Source organism: Choristoneura fumiferana, chromosome 14, assembly GCF_025370935.1.
Source record: "Choristoneura fumiferana chromosome 14, NRCan_CFum_1, whole genome shotgun sequence".
Classification (NCBI taxonomy): Eukaryota; Metazoa; Arthropoda; class Insecta; order Lepidoptera; family Tortricidae; genus Choristoneura; species Choristoneura fumiferana.
The window spans coordinates 10,398,522-10,415,222 of NC_133485.1; the positions used below are offsets into that span (position 1 = coordinate 10,398,522).

Genomic DNA, 16,701 nt, shown 5'->3' on the forward strand with positions numbered 1-16,701 from the left:
TAACGGATAATCAAACAACTGAATTATTAACTGATTTTAATAAGAAGGACGTGTATGTAAGATGAGTATGTAGTAGTTAAATAGGTAGGTAAAACAAAATAAAGAACTTGAAACAAAAATGTAACCTTTTAGATTAAATAAACAAACATTGCCAACACGGAAAAAGATAAGAAATATTACCTCCATTCCAATTGCTAATTTTTATCCAGTGTTTCATGTTTTCTGCTGATGTTGTCCCTGTATAGCGCTTGCTACTTCGCTCGCTACCTCTCAAATCTGCTATCAGATAACGATCTCGACCCAGAACCTTTTTTACTTGAAACGGTCCCTTATATACTGGTAACAGCTTTCTACTTCGTCCATCGTTAGTTTGGCTCAAGATTTTGACTAGTACCAAATCATTTTCTTGATACTGAGTAGGTTTTATTCGAGTACCATCAAACCGTACTTTTTGTGATTCCGAGCTGACCCTTATATTCATATCAACGAGTTTGCGTAATTCAGTCACGTCCGTGACATGTCCGTCATCAACCTCAGGCGCTAAATTATCGCAATCAGTACGAACCCTATAACCGAGTAAAACTTCACTAGGTACTGCTTTTATTGTCTTATGATATGTTGTATTTAGACCCTGTTGTAAAATTCTGACACATTCGTCCCATCTGTCATCCGTGACATCCGCGCCCATTGTTCTCATTGCATCCAAAATTGTTTTATTGAAGCGTTCAGCTTGACCGTTTGAACGCGGCATTCCGGATGCGATTGTATGTAACCGAATGTTTTTATCTTTACAATATTGTTTAAAGGCTATCGAGGTAAAAGCTGATCCGGCATCAGTTATAATTCTACGAGGGTTGCCAAAAACTTTTGTGATCCTTTCTAGTTCCTCAATAACGTAACAAGTTTCTGTACTTTTTACGGCGGATATTATGACAAACTTAGTGAATGAATCTACACCTACTAACAAATATTTATTTCCTGTGACTGTCTCCACAAACGGCCCTAAGTGATCGAAATGTAGGGTATGAAACGGCTGGGCGTATTTCGGAATTGGATATAATTCGCCTTCTTTTGGACCGCTTTTGGTTTTGTAATATATACAATTGATGCAGTTTTTAATATATTTTTTTATGGTACGACGCATTTTGGGAAACCAATATAAGTGCGAAACACGTTCGAACGTCTTATCTACAGCGAAGTGCCCAAGGTCGTCGTGATTACTTTTAATAATTTGCCAAATGCATTCCTTGGGAACAACCCAGCGACGACCGTGAGCAGTACGTCTGTATACTTTGTTACCTAACAGCTCATAACTAGCAAAAATGGCTTCGTGCCCTTCTGGATCTCCGGTTTCCAAAATCTGCCTCAAATGTACTATGTCAGCGTCTTGCAGTTGTACCGCTAACAACCAGTCGGCTTCGGTTATAGACATAACTAGCTCTACCTCAGATTTTTCCCCTGATTGCGTAGGGTTGCGACTCAGCGCGTCTACATGTTGCATACGAGCGCCTTCACGATGAACTATATCGAAATTGAATTCTTGTGTAGACAACACCCAACGTGCAATACGGGGAACAATCTCCTTTTTAGTCAAGGCGAACCTTACAGAATTACAGTCGGTTACAATTTTAAATTTAGTTCCCAGTAAATACAGCCGAAATTTCTCCAAAGACGCCACAATCGCCAATAACTCGAGCTCGAACGAGTGGTACTTCTTCTCGTCATCGCTCGTCTGACGACTGTAATAATGTATGGGTTTTTCGCCTTCTTCAGTCACCTGCATCAATATCCCAGCTATGCCTTCCCTACTCGCGTCAGTGTACAAGACACAGTCTTTATTGGGGTCAAAAATGGTAAGTACGCTTTTGGAGGTCAAAGAATCTTTTAGAGTTTGGAAAGCTTGTTCGTGGCTATCGTCCCAAGACCACGGACAGTCTTTCTTTGTTAATTTTGTTAGAGGGCTAGATAACATCGCACAGTTCTTGATAAATTTGCGGAAGTAGCTAATTAATCCATTAAATTGCCGGAGCTGGTGAACACTTTTTGGTGTAGGAAAATCTTTGACTGCTTTTACCTTCAAATCACTAGGCATTATACGATTTGAGCCCACCCTATAACCTAGGAACTCAATCTCTGTTTTTAGGAAGTGGCACTTCTTGAGATTCAAAGTAAGTCCGTTATCGCGAAAAAGTGTTAACACCGTCTCTAGCAACTCAATGTTTTCTTCAGCCGTCTCGCTTACTATTAATACGTCGTCTAAATACACAATAATTTTACCGAACCTCAAATTTCCAAAAACTGTGTTCATCATTTGTTGAAAGGCCGAGGGCGCATTAGCTAGGCCAAACGGTAGCCTCAGAAACTCATAGTGACCATCTTCAGTAATGAACGCAGTCTTTGGAATGGAATCATCTTTCATTTTGATCTGGTAATAGCCGCTTTTCAGATCCAAGCTCGTGAAAAATTTGCAACCTTGTAATCTATCTATTAGGTCTTCGATGCGTGGCATCGGGTATTTGTCTTTAATTGTAACCTTGTTTAAAGCCCGATAATCAATGCATAACCTATTTTCGCCATTTTTCTTCTTGACAAGGATCGCGGGGCTAGCGTAGGGAGAATTACTCTCACGAATGATCCCATTTTCCAGCAGTTCGTTAACCATTTCACGAATAACCTTTCTATCTGTATGGGATGCTCTATATGGTCTGCACTGAACGGGTTTGGGATCACTCACGTTAATCTCCATTTCATGATTGTTGACCTTGCCAAGATCTTTTACGGACGAAGCAAAACACTTCTTATATTTTTCAAACAAGATCAACAATTCTTCGCGATGGCTATCCGTATCAATCACAAAATCAGGCTGCGATATAACATTACATGTTTGAACAAATTCCGATACATAGTCAAAGTTTAGAGTTTGTCCTATGCGACAGTACATGATATCAGGCCGCTCAGTCACATTACGTCCAATTAATATTTCGCAACCAGACAACTCCTCCAGTACATAAAATTCAGCGTCGTGGATCGATACAGAATCAATTTGTAGGCTTATTTTTACGGACTCCGAAACAGTTTTAAAACTATCACGCGAAAAACCTTGCAGAGTTACTTTAGGTGATAATGGGCATGTTTCTAGGTTATATTTACTTATCAAGGATAACGATATTAGAGAACAACTGCTACCAGGATCCACAAACGCTTCGTTTTCATACTCGTTGATTTTAACTTTCTTTATGAACTTATTTACAGAATTATTTGAACTAACCGGTCCTAAATCTCCGGAACTAACGCGTTTTATTTCTTGAGTCTGTGGCGGTTCGGCTTTGTTTTTATTAAAAAGACATTTGTCCGCACTATGCCCTCTCCTGCCGCAATGCTCACATTTAATATTACATTGATAACGTTTATGATTACCTCCACAGTTAAAACATGTCAGTGGTTTCCGGTTTTGTGTTTGTCCCGTATTTTGTGTATTCGACGTAGCGGGTAGCGCGGTTTGTGACGAGAGTGAAGACGTCGTTTGTTGATTAAAATTAGTTTGATGTTGATTTATCGGTTTTGTCTCTTTATTAGGATTATTATTATTACTTGAAGCAGGTATATTTGTGATCGACTTTGATGATTTTGATTTGTAAACGCGGCTATGTAAAAACCCAGCTAAACTATCGCAAGTTTGAAAATTGCTCGCTTCTACAGAGGCAGTAATGTTGCTATCTGCGATGTTACCTAATATGATCGACATTATATCGGTTTGTGCAAAATCAAGACGTAAATTATCTATTTTTGATTTTTGTTGGAAGAAAAACTCATAAAGGGACTGATTTTCGGTCGGTTTTTTATCTACAATTTCTTTAAGCAACTCAAACATATTTCTTTTTACTTGAAAGGTGGCTTTAATGGACTGTTTCCATTTTTTCCATGACCACTTGGTCCAAGAGACATCATTACGCAACATGGACTCGTACCACATTTTTGCTGAACCTTTGAGCTTATTTAACGCCTGATAACGGATCGTACTGTCGGACCACTTGAAAGTAGACGCATAAGACTCAATTACATTAATCCACGTGTCCACGTTATCAGTTAACGGGTCAAACTCAGGTATCATGTTATGCAAGGTAGTAGTAGCACTTGTACTCACGGTTTCTCCTTTGGTTCTGCGCTTTACCTTCGACCTTTTTCGAGGTGTTGGTGCCGAGGAGCTGGAGCTGGAGCTGGTCGATGTCGAGGATGAGCTGGCGCCAGAGCTGGAACTGCTGGAGCTCGTCGAGGGACGCGTGCGGACACGCTTCCGTTTAGGTCTCGATCTACCCTCAGATTTTGAAGAACTTCTTTGTCTGGCGCGTCGTGCTTCTTTAGATTTTCTGCGCGGTTTCGGAAGCGGGGACTTCGATCTACTTAAACACCGTGACCGCGAACGGCTTCTTTTACGCTTAGATCGCGAGTTTCGACCGGTCATTATGGAACGCGTGGCTTTTGTCACTTCTGATGTAAAATATTTTAGGAATAGGTGCGAGTGGAGTGAGAAACTGGACTATAAGAACGAAATTGTTATATTAAATAAATGATTTAAATTATTTTAATTTTTAACAAGATACGGAAGAACTTCCACGACCGCGCCAGACCGAAGCTCAAACAGCAAGAACGAGCCAGCGCCCCCACAGCTTGTCCCTCCCCTCCACTAGTCGGGGCAGACATTCAAGTATCCTGATTGGCGGACGCCGCTCTCATCGCTGATTGGTTGTCGGATAGTTCTTCTGTTGTCCGTTAGATGGCGTTAATCATGAATTGCCAACATATAAAAATTTATTGTTTTGTTTAGCTGTATTATTGTACTCGTAGTTGTTCAAAAATAAATATTTTCTATTCTATTCTATTCAATATTTCTCTCAACTGCTTTATTAATTTCAATTTATATATCCTTAAAAATACTAAATTTATATTTTTAAGTGTTCATGTAAGTAATAGGTACATACTTGTCATGCTTCATAATTATGAGTAGCTATTTAGTAACCGCAACCGAATGCGTTTGATGTAAAACAAAACATACAAAGAAAGGTTAAACTGCAGGGTCGCTGACTTTTAAACAAATGTGGAAAAAGAAAGTAAGTATTTTTCCATCAAAACTTACATTACAACAAATCTTACGTGCATGGTTTAAGTGGGCAACTAAATAAGTACTTTTAATTGGAGCCAATGACCTTTGACGCCGATTTGTTGTAAAATTTAATGCCGAAGTTATTACAGATGTGTGAAAACATCTTGATTGTTGGCTGACATTAGGTCAGTTTTCTGATATTTAATATCGGCAAGGTTAATGACGATGGAAATCTAAGATTATTTAGGTAGGTAGGTACATTACTTATCTATGACAACTTACTGATAAAATTCCCATGGAATCGGGATAAAATCCTAAAATTTCAACCACCACGATTAAAGACATGAAATGCGGCGCGGTTTTGTATTGTAATTTATAAGTAACTCTTTATTTTACATAAAACATGAAAGAACTGTTAACTAGAGAAAGAGATGTACAAAGCAACATTATGCAACATTAGTGAAATTCACGATGTAATTTTGGGGAATTCCCATTGGGAAATCCCGAAATTTTAATTAACTGACGAGATCTAGGTTTAATTTTAAAGACTACTAATGTACAGTCAAGTGAAAAAATAAGTATCAATTCGAACCACTCAAAAATATGTTACTAAGGCCTTATTCCGTCGGAATAAGAGTCTGTGGTACTTATTTTTGAAACTTTGAATAAGTTCATATTTTTTTACTTGACGTACCTACATAAAATATCATGGGACAGTCATCGATATATATGTGTAGAATATAAGTCAATGGGGACAGTTGACACTCATTGAACTAGTCCCAAACCAAACAAAGCATGTACTATGATGGCTACTACGGGGAATAAACATATTTAAATAGATAAATAAAAAAACTTTAACGTCCGAGACTCGAGGACAAACACTTTTCATAGGTATTTAACATCTGCCCCGACCGAGGATCGAACATGGGACCTCAAAGCTTCTTAAGTTACATCACGTTACTCTTACTCTTCTCATACTATACTAATAACAATGTCATATCAGGCGTCAAAATCTCCGGTTGTCTATCTTCATATGTAGTTGGTAACTTAGTAAACTCACCATAGTCAAGTTCTCTAACCACTAGACTATTCTGTCCACAAAATCAATCAAAATAATCTCCAATAATAAGCAGATAAACCTCTTATCTTCGGATGATGAAAACCCCGTCATAGATTAAGTACCTACCCATTAACCCCATCGCGGTACTTGTTTGACAGCTTGTGGTTGACCTAAAGAAAATCTAGATTGGCACAGTATACGAACGTTTAGCCGGAGACAGGCTGCGGTGTGAATCGCAGCAATTCATCTCAGCCAAATGTGTTATTGTTTTAACCTGTGGTGGTCTTTATAGGCCCGGAATGGCACTTATTGCGAGAAGACTATGGTTATTTCGCGCTGCGGTGTGGTGTACTAGTTTTAGTTTGGCAAATGTTTGCTCTGTACTGGGGCGATGTGTTTTTGGTACAGTTTAAGGCTGCCTGTCCACAGAAGCGAAGCGAGGTAGCGGAGCGGTGAGCGAGATAAAAAAACCACCAACATAATTAAATAAATAAATAAATATCATGGGACATTATTGACACCAATTGACCTAGTCCCAAACTATGCAAAGCTTGTCCTTTGGATACTAGGCAACGGATAAACATACTTATATAGATAAATACATACTTAAATTCATATTAAACATCCAAGACCCGAGAACAAAACATTCGTATTATTCATACCAATATCTACCCCGGCCGGGGATCGAACCCGAGACCTCAAGCTCCGTATTCAGGTTCTCTAACTACTTGGCTATCCGGTCGTCAAATTGCATAGAATCTCCGCTTTTCTTCAGTGGACAGGGTGTTGTAAGTAGCAAAAAAATTCATACAAAACCGGGAAGAGCAAGGATGCATAGCGGGCGGAGAAACGAGCGCGAGTGCGGAAGCTCCTCGAATGAAAAAACAGTCCGCAACTCCGCACCGTATTACTTCTTCCCTCTGCTCCGCTGCATCGCTCCACTCCAGTGGACAGCCAGCCTTAGTTGACCCAGTGGCTTCAGCTGACTTTAAGTTGTTTCAAGAAACGTGGTTTTAGAATACGTTTTATAGATGGACTGATAAACCGCTCTTGTTTAAGTAGCTCATCACTAAATCATCACAAAATATCGGCCCTTTTGTGTGTTTAGACAGTTTCTGTTTAACTTGTTCGATTTCAATTTATTTTTCGTCGGAATATAATTCTCTCTTATCTAGCACAAATAACGTCCAAAAGGGTCCAATAAAATCAGGCGGTTGTGACACAGGAAAAAAATAATTGCATTATATAGGCTAAAAATGGTCAAAATTGGTGTGACATACTTTATGGATGGCCCCTTATAAACTTATAACTAATGGATGAATAACATGTACAGTTCACGCGTAAAGCTTGTTAGTATATAATAATGACATTTGTACATTACACCTAGGGGATTTTATAGCCAATAAATTGCATTCTGGCGCGACTTACTACCTCTACAAATAATACGCAGAAGCATTTTAGTACTCCGAGTAGTGTTTCTCGCAATAATTAACAACATACACAGTTTCATTAAATATGTTCATTTATTTTACAGTTAGTAATTAACTAAGGACATTTATAAGGGAGTGATATGTGTAAAATATTCCGAAAGCTTCCGCGTTTTGTGATGTTTGTGATTTTTGGTTCTGTCATTATTTTTTATGTGAAAGGGGCGGGTTCTGCGTCTTAACATAAATGTTTCGTTAAACGTACCTAAATGTGGTGCATGGTTGGTTGCGAAGAAGCAAGATAACAATATCGTAGTTCATTGATATGGCCCTCCGGAAGGTAATTCGATAAATTATTTAATTACTTACCCTTCTGCTGGCGACAAAATATTTTATAAAAGTTTTTTTTTTATTACTTTCCTTTTTTTTATTAAATTATATTGTAACGGATAACTCACGTCTTAAACCGAGTTTAGCTCGATATGTTTCGGGCTATCGCGTGGCGTAGCCTGACATGTCGAGCTAAACTCGGTTTAAGACGTGAGTTATCCGTTACAATATCATTTAATATGAGTGAGTTTCACGGTAGTTTCATGTTCAAAATTCTTATTTTTGGCGCTATACTTTGATATTAGATAAGTTAGTTATGAACAGACTAACTAAAGCAAAGTCAACGAGACGAAATATAGGTACTTTATCCTTGTCTGATACGCCTATATTAGTATTTCGCAACTTATCTATTTCTTGCCACAATTTATCTCTTCTTGTTGGCCTTAGTTTAGTTAAAACTAGTTGAAAAGATAAAAATATAAACCTGCGATTTGAACTGCAGGTCAAGTGAACTTGAAAACAATTTGTCAACCTCGAAACACCATGCATAGCCTCCCACATGATTTTTGCAAAAAACGTTAACCCAATAACACACTTAGAAAGCATAAGCGTAAATAATGATGCGCAATATAAAATGTGCAGGTAAATAAATAGGCTTAAAATGAGGACGAATATACAGAACAGAAGTTTATCGTGACACTTGGAACAGGCTCGACGAGTTCATTTGAATCCTTCCATGTAGGTACATTTTGTCGCGGTAAGGGCAGCGGCACACTAGCGGAAAATTACGTGACTGAATTGACGTATCCTCCAACTGCTTAAATCACGCCCTAGCTAATTAGTAGCTAATAGTCCCTACCTTGTTGGTGATTTTCTAAATACAAGATTTTATTTGCCTATCATTATTATTAACACCACGTTCCTTAAGATCTTTGTGGCATCCCAGTTGACATAGTAAATTATTTTATTGGCAAATTAGTGCAATCTCTAAACTAAACTTTAAGATATATATAATTAGGTATACATAGTTTTTTTAATAACCGAACAAAATAAGACTTGTAGTGCTGGTGAAGAAGAAAAAACTTTTTTTTTTTTCAAATTTGGATCACCGTATTGGCTCTATCCTAGCTTTAAAACTAGCGAAGTACGAATACCTACTAACAGGAATAGAAATATCACGCAAGCACGTGAGGCACGATAGCCAAAAAGTCATGTATTTATTATCCCAGCTTGTCTGAATCTGAGTTAATTTAAAAAAAAATACCAGAGATCGTCTTCAAAATATTACCGGTGATTACCGTAATTTAATCAAATCTATGAAAAAAATATGTGTTTGCGCGCATCAGGAATGGAAAAAAGTGGAAACATCTGTTTTGAAGAAACCAAAGCTATATCATATCATGTTCATTCCTTTCATTGCTAGTTCTGAACTCTAATTACCATAGGTAAGTATTTTTAACCCCCGACGCAAAAAGAGGGGTGGTATAAGTTTGACCGCTATGTGTGTCTGTGTGCCTGTGTGTCTGTCTGTGGCACCGTAGCTCTAAAACGGGTGGACCGATTTGAAAGCTGTTTTTTTTTATTTGTAATCAGGTTTTCTAGCGATGGCTATTATTGCTGATAGTCAAGTCACTTGCCAATTGACAGATCTTTAGTAAGTATTAGGTACATGTTTATTTTAAATTAAAGCAGGTATCTTCAGTCATTCTACTAATATTATACTTAAATACGAAAGTTTGTAAGTCTGTTTGTTTGTTTGTTTGTTTGTTACTCCATCATGTCTGAACCGCCGAACTGATTTCGATAAAATTCGATATACAGATAGTTTGCATCCCGGGGAAGGACAGGATAGTTTTTATCCCGGAAAATCGCTTAGTTCCCGCGAGACAGTGAAAACTGAATTATAGGCGGACGGAGTCGCGGGTAATGGCTAGTTCATATATTATGTTGACTGTGTTACCAATAACTCTTATGAAATAGTTATATTTGGATGAGAAAAAATTGCGCGTCAATGTTCAGGAGCAATTATTTTTTTAGTTATTTATTCGTTTTAGACCCAAAAAAAAACAAATACTACCAATCTACAAATTTTAACAACCCATAAGTAAATTTAAAAGATAATGGTAGCCTTAGTTCACGCCTCTGTGTAATTAATCTGCGAATAAGTTAAATGGTGTGGCCACCTTTGCACTAGGCCCGTAAGGGAACTACAAACCAGGTTCTCTCATTCTGAGAGGAAGCTTGTGTTCAAGAGTAAAACGTATTCAAGCAAAATAATATATCAAATTAAAAAGGTAAAAAAAACAAGCTTTCATGATGTCTATTCTTGCATTAATCCGTACTAAATTTCAAATCAATCCGATAACTCGAAACGTGAACTTCAGCGTACAAAATTTGACCTTCCCTGCATAAGGAAGTAAAAATAAAACTCCTAAAGAAAGTATATATGACGAAAGTTTTGTGGCTCAATTTATATAAGTGTGTAGTCGTCCTTAAAAGTTCACTTGCGGAAAATATTCATGTTCGCGTTAACATTTAATGTTCTAGGTCGGGAATAGGCGCCATGGTCAAAGTTACAATACCTGAATATCTACACTAAACTACTATACATTTTTATTATATTTGAAACAATAATGACAGCCTAAATTAGCACGGAAGAATATTCGCGGAAGAATGATGTAAGTAAGTCAATTGACTAATGGGATCGTTCTGTATATCAGTGAAAGAATTTTTACTATTGGTATAGTAGTTCCAGTTGGCAGTATATCTTTTATTATGTACTAGCCTGTTTACCGCGACTTCGTCCGCGTAGAGCTCGTTTATCGCTATCCCGCGAGAACTATGCAATTTTCCGGGACAAAAACTATCCTATGTTCTTCCCCGGGACTCAAGCTATCTGTATACCGAATTTCATCTAAATCGATAAGGCGGGTTAGACGTGATGAAGTAACAAACAAATAAACAGACTTACAAACTTTCGCATTTATAATATTAGTGGGATGGGATACCCGCGACTCCGTCCGCGTAGAATTCGGTTTTCACAATCCCGCGGGAACTATTCAACTTTCCGGGATAAAAACTTCCCCTGGACTCAAACTATCTGTATACCGAATTTCGTCTAAATCGGTTCAGCGGTTTAGACGTGATCAAGTAACAAACAAACAAACAAACAGACTTAAAAACATTCACATTTACTATATTAGTGGGATTAATTTCTTAACTAATTGTATTGATTCCTCATGTACCATTTACAGTTACAGTGAAGGAATTTAATTCATGGGCTACCATGGAACCTTTTCAAAGGAAAAGTCATTACGACTTTCCTTGTTAATTAATGCGATGTCACTATGACGTTTACTGTGAAATGGTTCCATGGTGGCCAATGAATTAAACTCCTTGACCGTACCAAAAAAGCTTCATTTACGTTTGAGATATCTGCTCATTTATTCTGCACTAAATTGCGAAGAGCAGAGTTACCTACTCGAAAATATTTTCATTGGATTGTCGTCTATTTTGAGCTATGTCAATGAAATGGAGTGATGTGGTAAACTTAAATGGCGAATATTTGAGCGTTTTGACCACTCGGGTCAAGCGGCAATCATAACCCTGCCACTGCGGAAGGACAAGTCGCAACAGTTTGTTCAAACTAGAATCAGAATCAGGTACGGTCTTAAAGTTATTTCTGACCATTAACATATACATAATATTCTGTGGTAACAATATGTGCTCAGAGGATAGTAGTGAAAAGAATCGTTTTCAGCATTTGGGCATTAGCAAGATTGAAATTAAATTACCGGTAATAAGGTAGTTTACCCCACTTACTGAGTCATGTGGCCATACAATAAAAAGTGACATTCAGATATAATTTTTAACTAATAGATTCGATTCCTAGAACGGTTGTTTAAAGACCTCATTCAAGTCGGCATGAAGTATTTATAAAAATAAAAGTCTGTCTAGATTTTTTAACGTCGCGAACTAAATAATTGAACTAAGTATGTGAGCTGATAACGGTCCAATGCTATTAATTCTTCATAATTAATCCGGTAATAATAAATAAGAGTGCGAAATTATCTGAGCACTGCACTGCAAAAAACTCACCTGATTATCACAACTGGTTTCCTAATACATTTAATCGTAGATTTAATATCTAACTTTATCACTGAGCACAAACTTTCAAATGTTTTACGTATTGCACGGGCTAATTGTCACGGTTACAAACACAAGTTTTCCCGCCACGATCTACCGCCAAAATCACTCCCGGTACGTCAACTCCTGCTCCCAGTCTTTACGTCTGTAATTTCTTCCACCGAGACGTTATCGACAACGACTTTGTATTCATTCGCCGCCGAAACTCTCTACGCTTATTGTGATGCACGGCGCGTCCTTCGCGTTTCGTTTTGAAAGACAATAGAGTGTCGAAGCACCCCTGGGCGATAGGGGGGTCATCGTGTTTATGGTGCGGTTGGTATAAGGTCGGATGTTGGCAGTTCGCGCGTGGTGGCCATGCCTGCAGAGAGCGTCGCGGGCGACGGCGCGGCAATGCCGGTACGGAATGGAGTCGCGACCGGCGTAATCGTTCGATGTCGCCTTGCCAGTTGGCCACTGGGTTAGCGGTGTTCCTTTTCCTGCTATACCACTTTAATAGGTAACATACTTGCGCCTCGATTAAGGCATTTTTGATTAAATGCACCTGCCGGCTGTTCAAAGGCCCAGCACCGAATGGTATAGTTTTTGATCAATTTCCTCTAGTAACAAATTAGAGCTTTCGGTATATAGTAGATATGCGGAATATACCTACCTACCTATAGAACACCTGACAGCACCTGACGCTACAACCATTATGATTCCTCCAAAAATAATCGAGTCCTGTTTTTGAACAATTACCCATTACTTATACATATTTTATCTACAGGATATAGACCTCAATGAGGGCTATCGTTTTTTTGTCTCACTAGATGGCGCACTGTTGCGTGAGGTTTTTAAGTATGACTTTCAAAGTCTGTTATTACGGGCGTGAAAACAAAGTTTAGATTAAAATCATATTTAATACACCTTAAAACCGTACCATAAAAATATCAAGCATGCCACAGTGTTGCATAGTCCCCGTTTTGTTCGGAAAAAAGGGAGGACAAAGGTTTCCGAAAGACAAAACTTTCTCAAAACACAGACATTCATTGCCCCGGAACGCATATTTGCCATAATTAATTTCAGATATTGCAAAATATTCACAAAATATTTCTAATTATAAATAAACCCGCGTAGCTCACCCAAAAACTATGAGATTTGACATTTCGGAGACCTCACGCTACACTAGCGCCTCTAGTGGCGAATTCATACGCGATAGCCCTCATTAGGTACCTTTACTGAGCTCCTGATAGTTCGAAGCAACAAAATACTAAAAACTGTTGTTATCTATAATATTTTAATTAGCTGGTATTATGTTTCTCTACAGTTATAGGATTTATATTATAATTTAATATCGTTGTTTTCACAAGGAACAGCAAGTGTATAATCATTATTTCGAGTATGTAAGTTTTATACCACCCGGAAGCCACCTTAGCACTAAACAGCTGCTGCAAAAAGCAGGCACTCAGCTGAATCGAATCAAATTATAGATACAGTTCACGTAAAAAAACGAAAGCGAAAAGTCTAAATAAGACGTAGAGCATACGTCAGAGGCAATCAGCGTGGATTGTGCGGCAGAACTGGGCCGTAACAATCGTGAGGAAGGGTGTTGTAATCTGCCCAATAATAACAAGCGGTAACAGCAATTACGGAAGACAACGCGGCATCCTAAGTTGGTAGTTATAAGAATATGTGTCATCAAAAATAAAGTAGGATCCAAAGGAGGACTCATGGTCCTTTGTGGGTGGACTATTTTCAGCTGTGGACGTCTTTGGACTGTGGATGGCTGACGATCATGATTTAAAAAAATGGTAAGTAGCTCAGTGGCAACCACGGAAGAATCCAGCCAAATTCACAATTATGCTACTACAATCCAGCTCACATTTTTATTAGATCCAGGGATATTTTTGCTCCCGTAGTTAGAGATATCTAATTCAGTAACGGTAAGTAAATGCCCGTATGGTAAACCAGTGTTAAAGATTTATAAGCTAAATAACGTTAAAGTATCTAAAACTATAATTTACACGTGTCTATATATTTATCTGCCAGCCTAAGTATGCATATTTATTAAATTATCAACTAATCAGGTCATGATAATGTAGCTCGATCAATATCACTATTTTAAATAGACTGTTGTTAAAGCTAATCTTACCTACCTACAAATATCACAGAAATCTAGCAGTTTCCAATGTGTCAAAGAATGATCAATGATGTATTGACTTACAATGGGCTATTTACAAACTCACAACGTGTTCCTCAAAGTAGAAACTCTGCATACAGAACAAACACCCTTCCATAAATAATACATATCATTGTGGTGTTAATTAATTTGGCCTAAATACTTGTGTGAAATCTGTCCGGGCGGAGGCAATGGCGGAACTTAGTACAGTGGCACATATTTCCAAGGAAACGGTTGAAAAGACTAACAACAATTGCAATGGTTCCCGTTGAAATGGTTCGACGTCAAGTTGAAGTAGGCATTGTTTAGAAGCGGCTGCAGGTGATTAAACCTCTACTTGATATGCAAAACGTTGACTGACCATGACTTTCTTGTAAAAACTTAGTTAGGACTATAGTGTAAAGTGAGGAAGTAGGTTTGTTACTTTCAGTGAACTTTTTACTGCAGTCAAAGTCATTTAAAAGGCTTAGTTGGGTTAATACTATTTGCAGCATCTCATTAAAGCTAGAAAAAGATTGGTAATCTCTTCAAGGAAAATGTTCTAAAACGGACGACCCTCGAAAAAATTTGAAATTTACGAAACACAGTCACGTGCGTGTATTAAGACAAGACATAAACAAAAGATTTTATAAATTATTAATTTGATAATAATCCTAAACATTACACTGATGTTTTATTCAGACTTGGTGAGTAATAAAAAGTAGGAATACAGCGCAAATATAATGTCCTTATTAGTGTTCTGAGTACTTTCACTACTTATTTAAGTAAGGTAAGTACTACACGAAAAATTTTACAAAGTTTGGAGAGGAAAAAGAAGTTACTGTAAGGGTATAAAAATAATCAATCCAAAAGAGACTAGGCCAAATATTACAATCCGGAATCTACAGAAAAATGCAGAAATGTTTAAGTGATTTCGTGTTAAAATATCGAAGAGAAAAATAAAAGATCACTCCTTGTAGTAAGACAACCGCGACCCGCAACATCAGGGGGGATTGTAGACAAAAAATATCTCTCAAGACCAAAGCCAGACAATTACCATTCGCAACATGTGCGAAAGGTCAGAAGGGCACTCTATTCAATTTTGCAGAATATTTCGCATGCGACAAGATCTGGAAACAAACGTTGAAATGTGACTCGGATACTAAGTGGATTTAGAGAGTTCTTTATTTCATTTCGTGATAAAATTGGCATGTTCGGTGTTACACCAGTTCTGATAATCAGGGTCGCGTTTTGTTTCGAGTAGATTTGAAGATTAGCTTGAAATGAGAAAAGCTTGAAATTCAAAACAAAACTGGAGGTAAAAAACAGGCTCCTGTTTCATATTGTATTAATTAACCGTATAGACAAGAGCCGTGGTGGCCTAGTGGGTTGACATTATAATCAATGGTGGGTGTGAAGTTTCCAGTCCGCACTGGGCTCGCGTGGGAACTACGTCCCAAGCCTTCTCATTCTGAGAGGAGGCCTGATCCCCGCAGTGGAACATGTAGATACAGGTTGGGATGATTATAGACAAGTGACGTTCTAAAAAAATTGGATAAGTTTTATATCAGTTCAGTGGCCGATAGTTTAGCCGAATTTTTAATAAGAATGACGACAATGAACAACTAAAACATTAAAAATATAACAATCGGGTGATAAAAAGTTTGTATTTTGCTGGTGTACTTATGTTAACAAACAAAAAGAACCTGACATACGTGTACCACCATACTACCTAGATTTTATTTAAACTTCCTTTAGAGTATTTTGTTATTATGTAAGTATATGTTGCTTTATTGTGTTTTTATATGGATTAGGTATTTGAGAATTCTTATGTCATGGTCGCTGTTTGGACGGATAAATGTGATGCTGTCTCTGTTTGTTTTGTTCGAATAGACGGAGATGGCATCACATATTAATCAATGGGTGGTAAAACAGCCCCTAAATTTATTCTTAAATACACTTTTTCAAATTTTTGATTTAGATGTTTTTCATGTGATAGCAATCAACAATAAACCTTTGACATCAGCTCTAAGTAACAGATATACAAAACAATTCAATTCTAAACTATAAGTCAACGTCAAAGTTATTCACCTCATCCTATTGCAGTAAGATCACACATTCATGAAATTACAGACGAGTCACGTTGTACTCTCATACGCGATTAATCTGTAGATAATGTAGTGAAGTTTGTTTCTCTAGGCACAACTTAGTATATAACCTGAAGCCAAATAGAATCCGCATTCTCATCCTCTTTTAGATAGCGTATAACGGCTAAAGCCTGACCCCTGACTCACAGGTTAAACCTTACAGGTATCCTCGTTCCAAATAAAAAGCCAATCGGTATAACTCATACTTTACACAGAGGAATATTTAGCGGAAAGTTTTTACTTAAAAACAAGTTTGATGCGTAAAAAAGACAAATCCTACAAAAAAAATAAACCGGCAACGTTACACCCCGACAGTATGTGTAGTGTGTAGTGAGTGAAGTTATCAGCAAATC

General features: G+C 37.7%; 2 protein-coding genes across 4 annotated transcripts in view; one reads left to right on the forward strand and one right to left on the reverse strand.

Annotated features, from left to right (window-relative positions):
• The window catches only part of LOC141435103 (ADAMTS-like protein 4), a 441,311-nt gene that overhangs the window by 342,734 nt on the left and 81,876 nt on the right, over positions 1-16,701 (forward strand). The window lies entirely within an intron of this gene.
• Positions 1-16,701, reverse strand: part of LOC141435093 (uncharacterized) — a 33,480-nt gene that overhangs the window by 15,036 nt on the left and 1,743 nt on the right. Inside the window, exon 1 of one of the 3 annotated variants that reach the window (XM_074097638.1) lies at positions 12,017-12,618. The exons of 1 other annotated variant lie outside the window; for it this stretch is intronic. The gene's annotated coding sequence lies outside the window, so the exon portion shown is untranslated. Of the gene's footprint in view, positions 1-12,016; positions 12,619-16,701 lie in introns of those variants that run through there. One more of the 3 variants, XM_074097640.1, reaches the window with a different exon arrangement.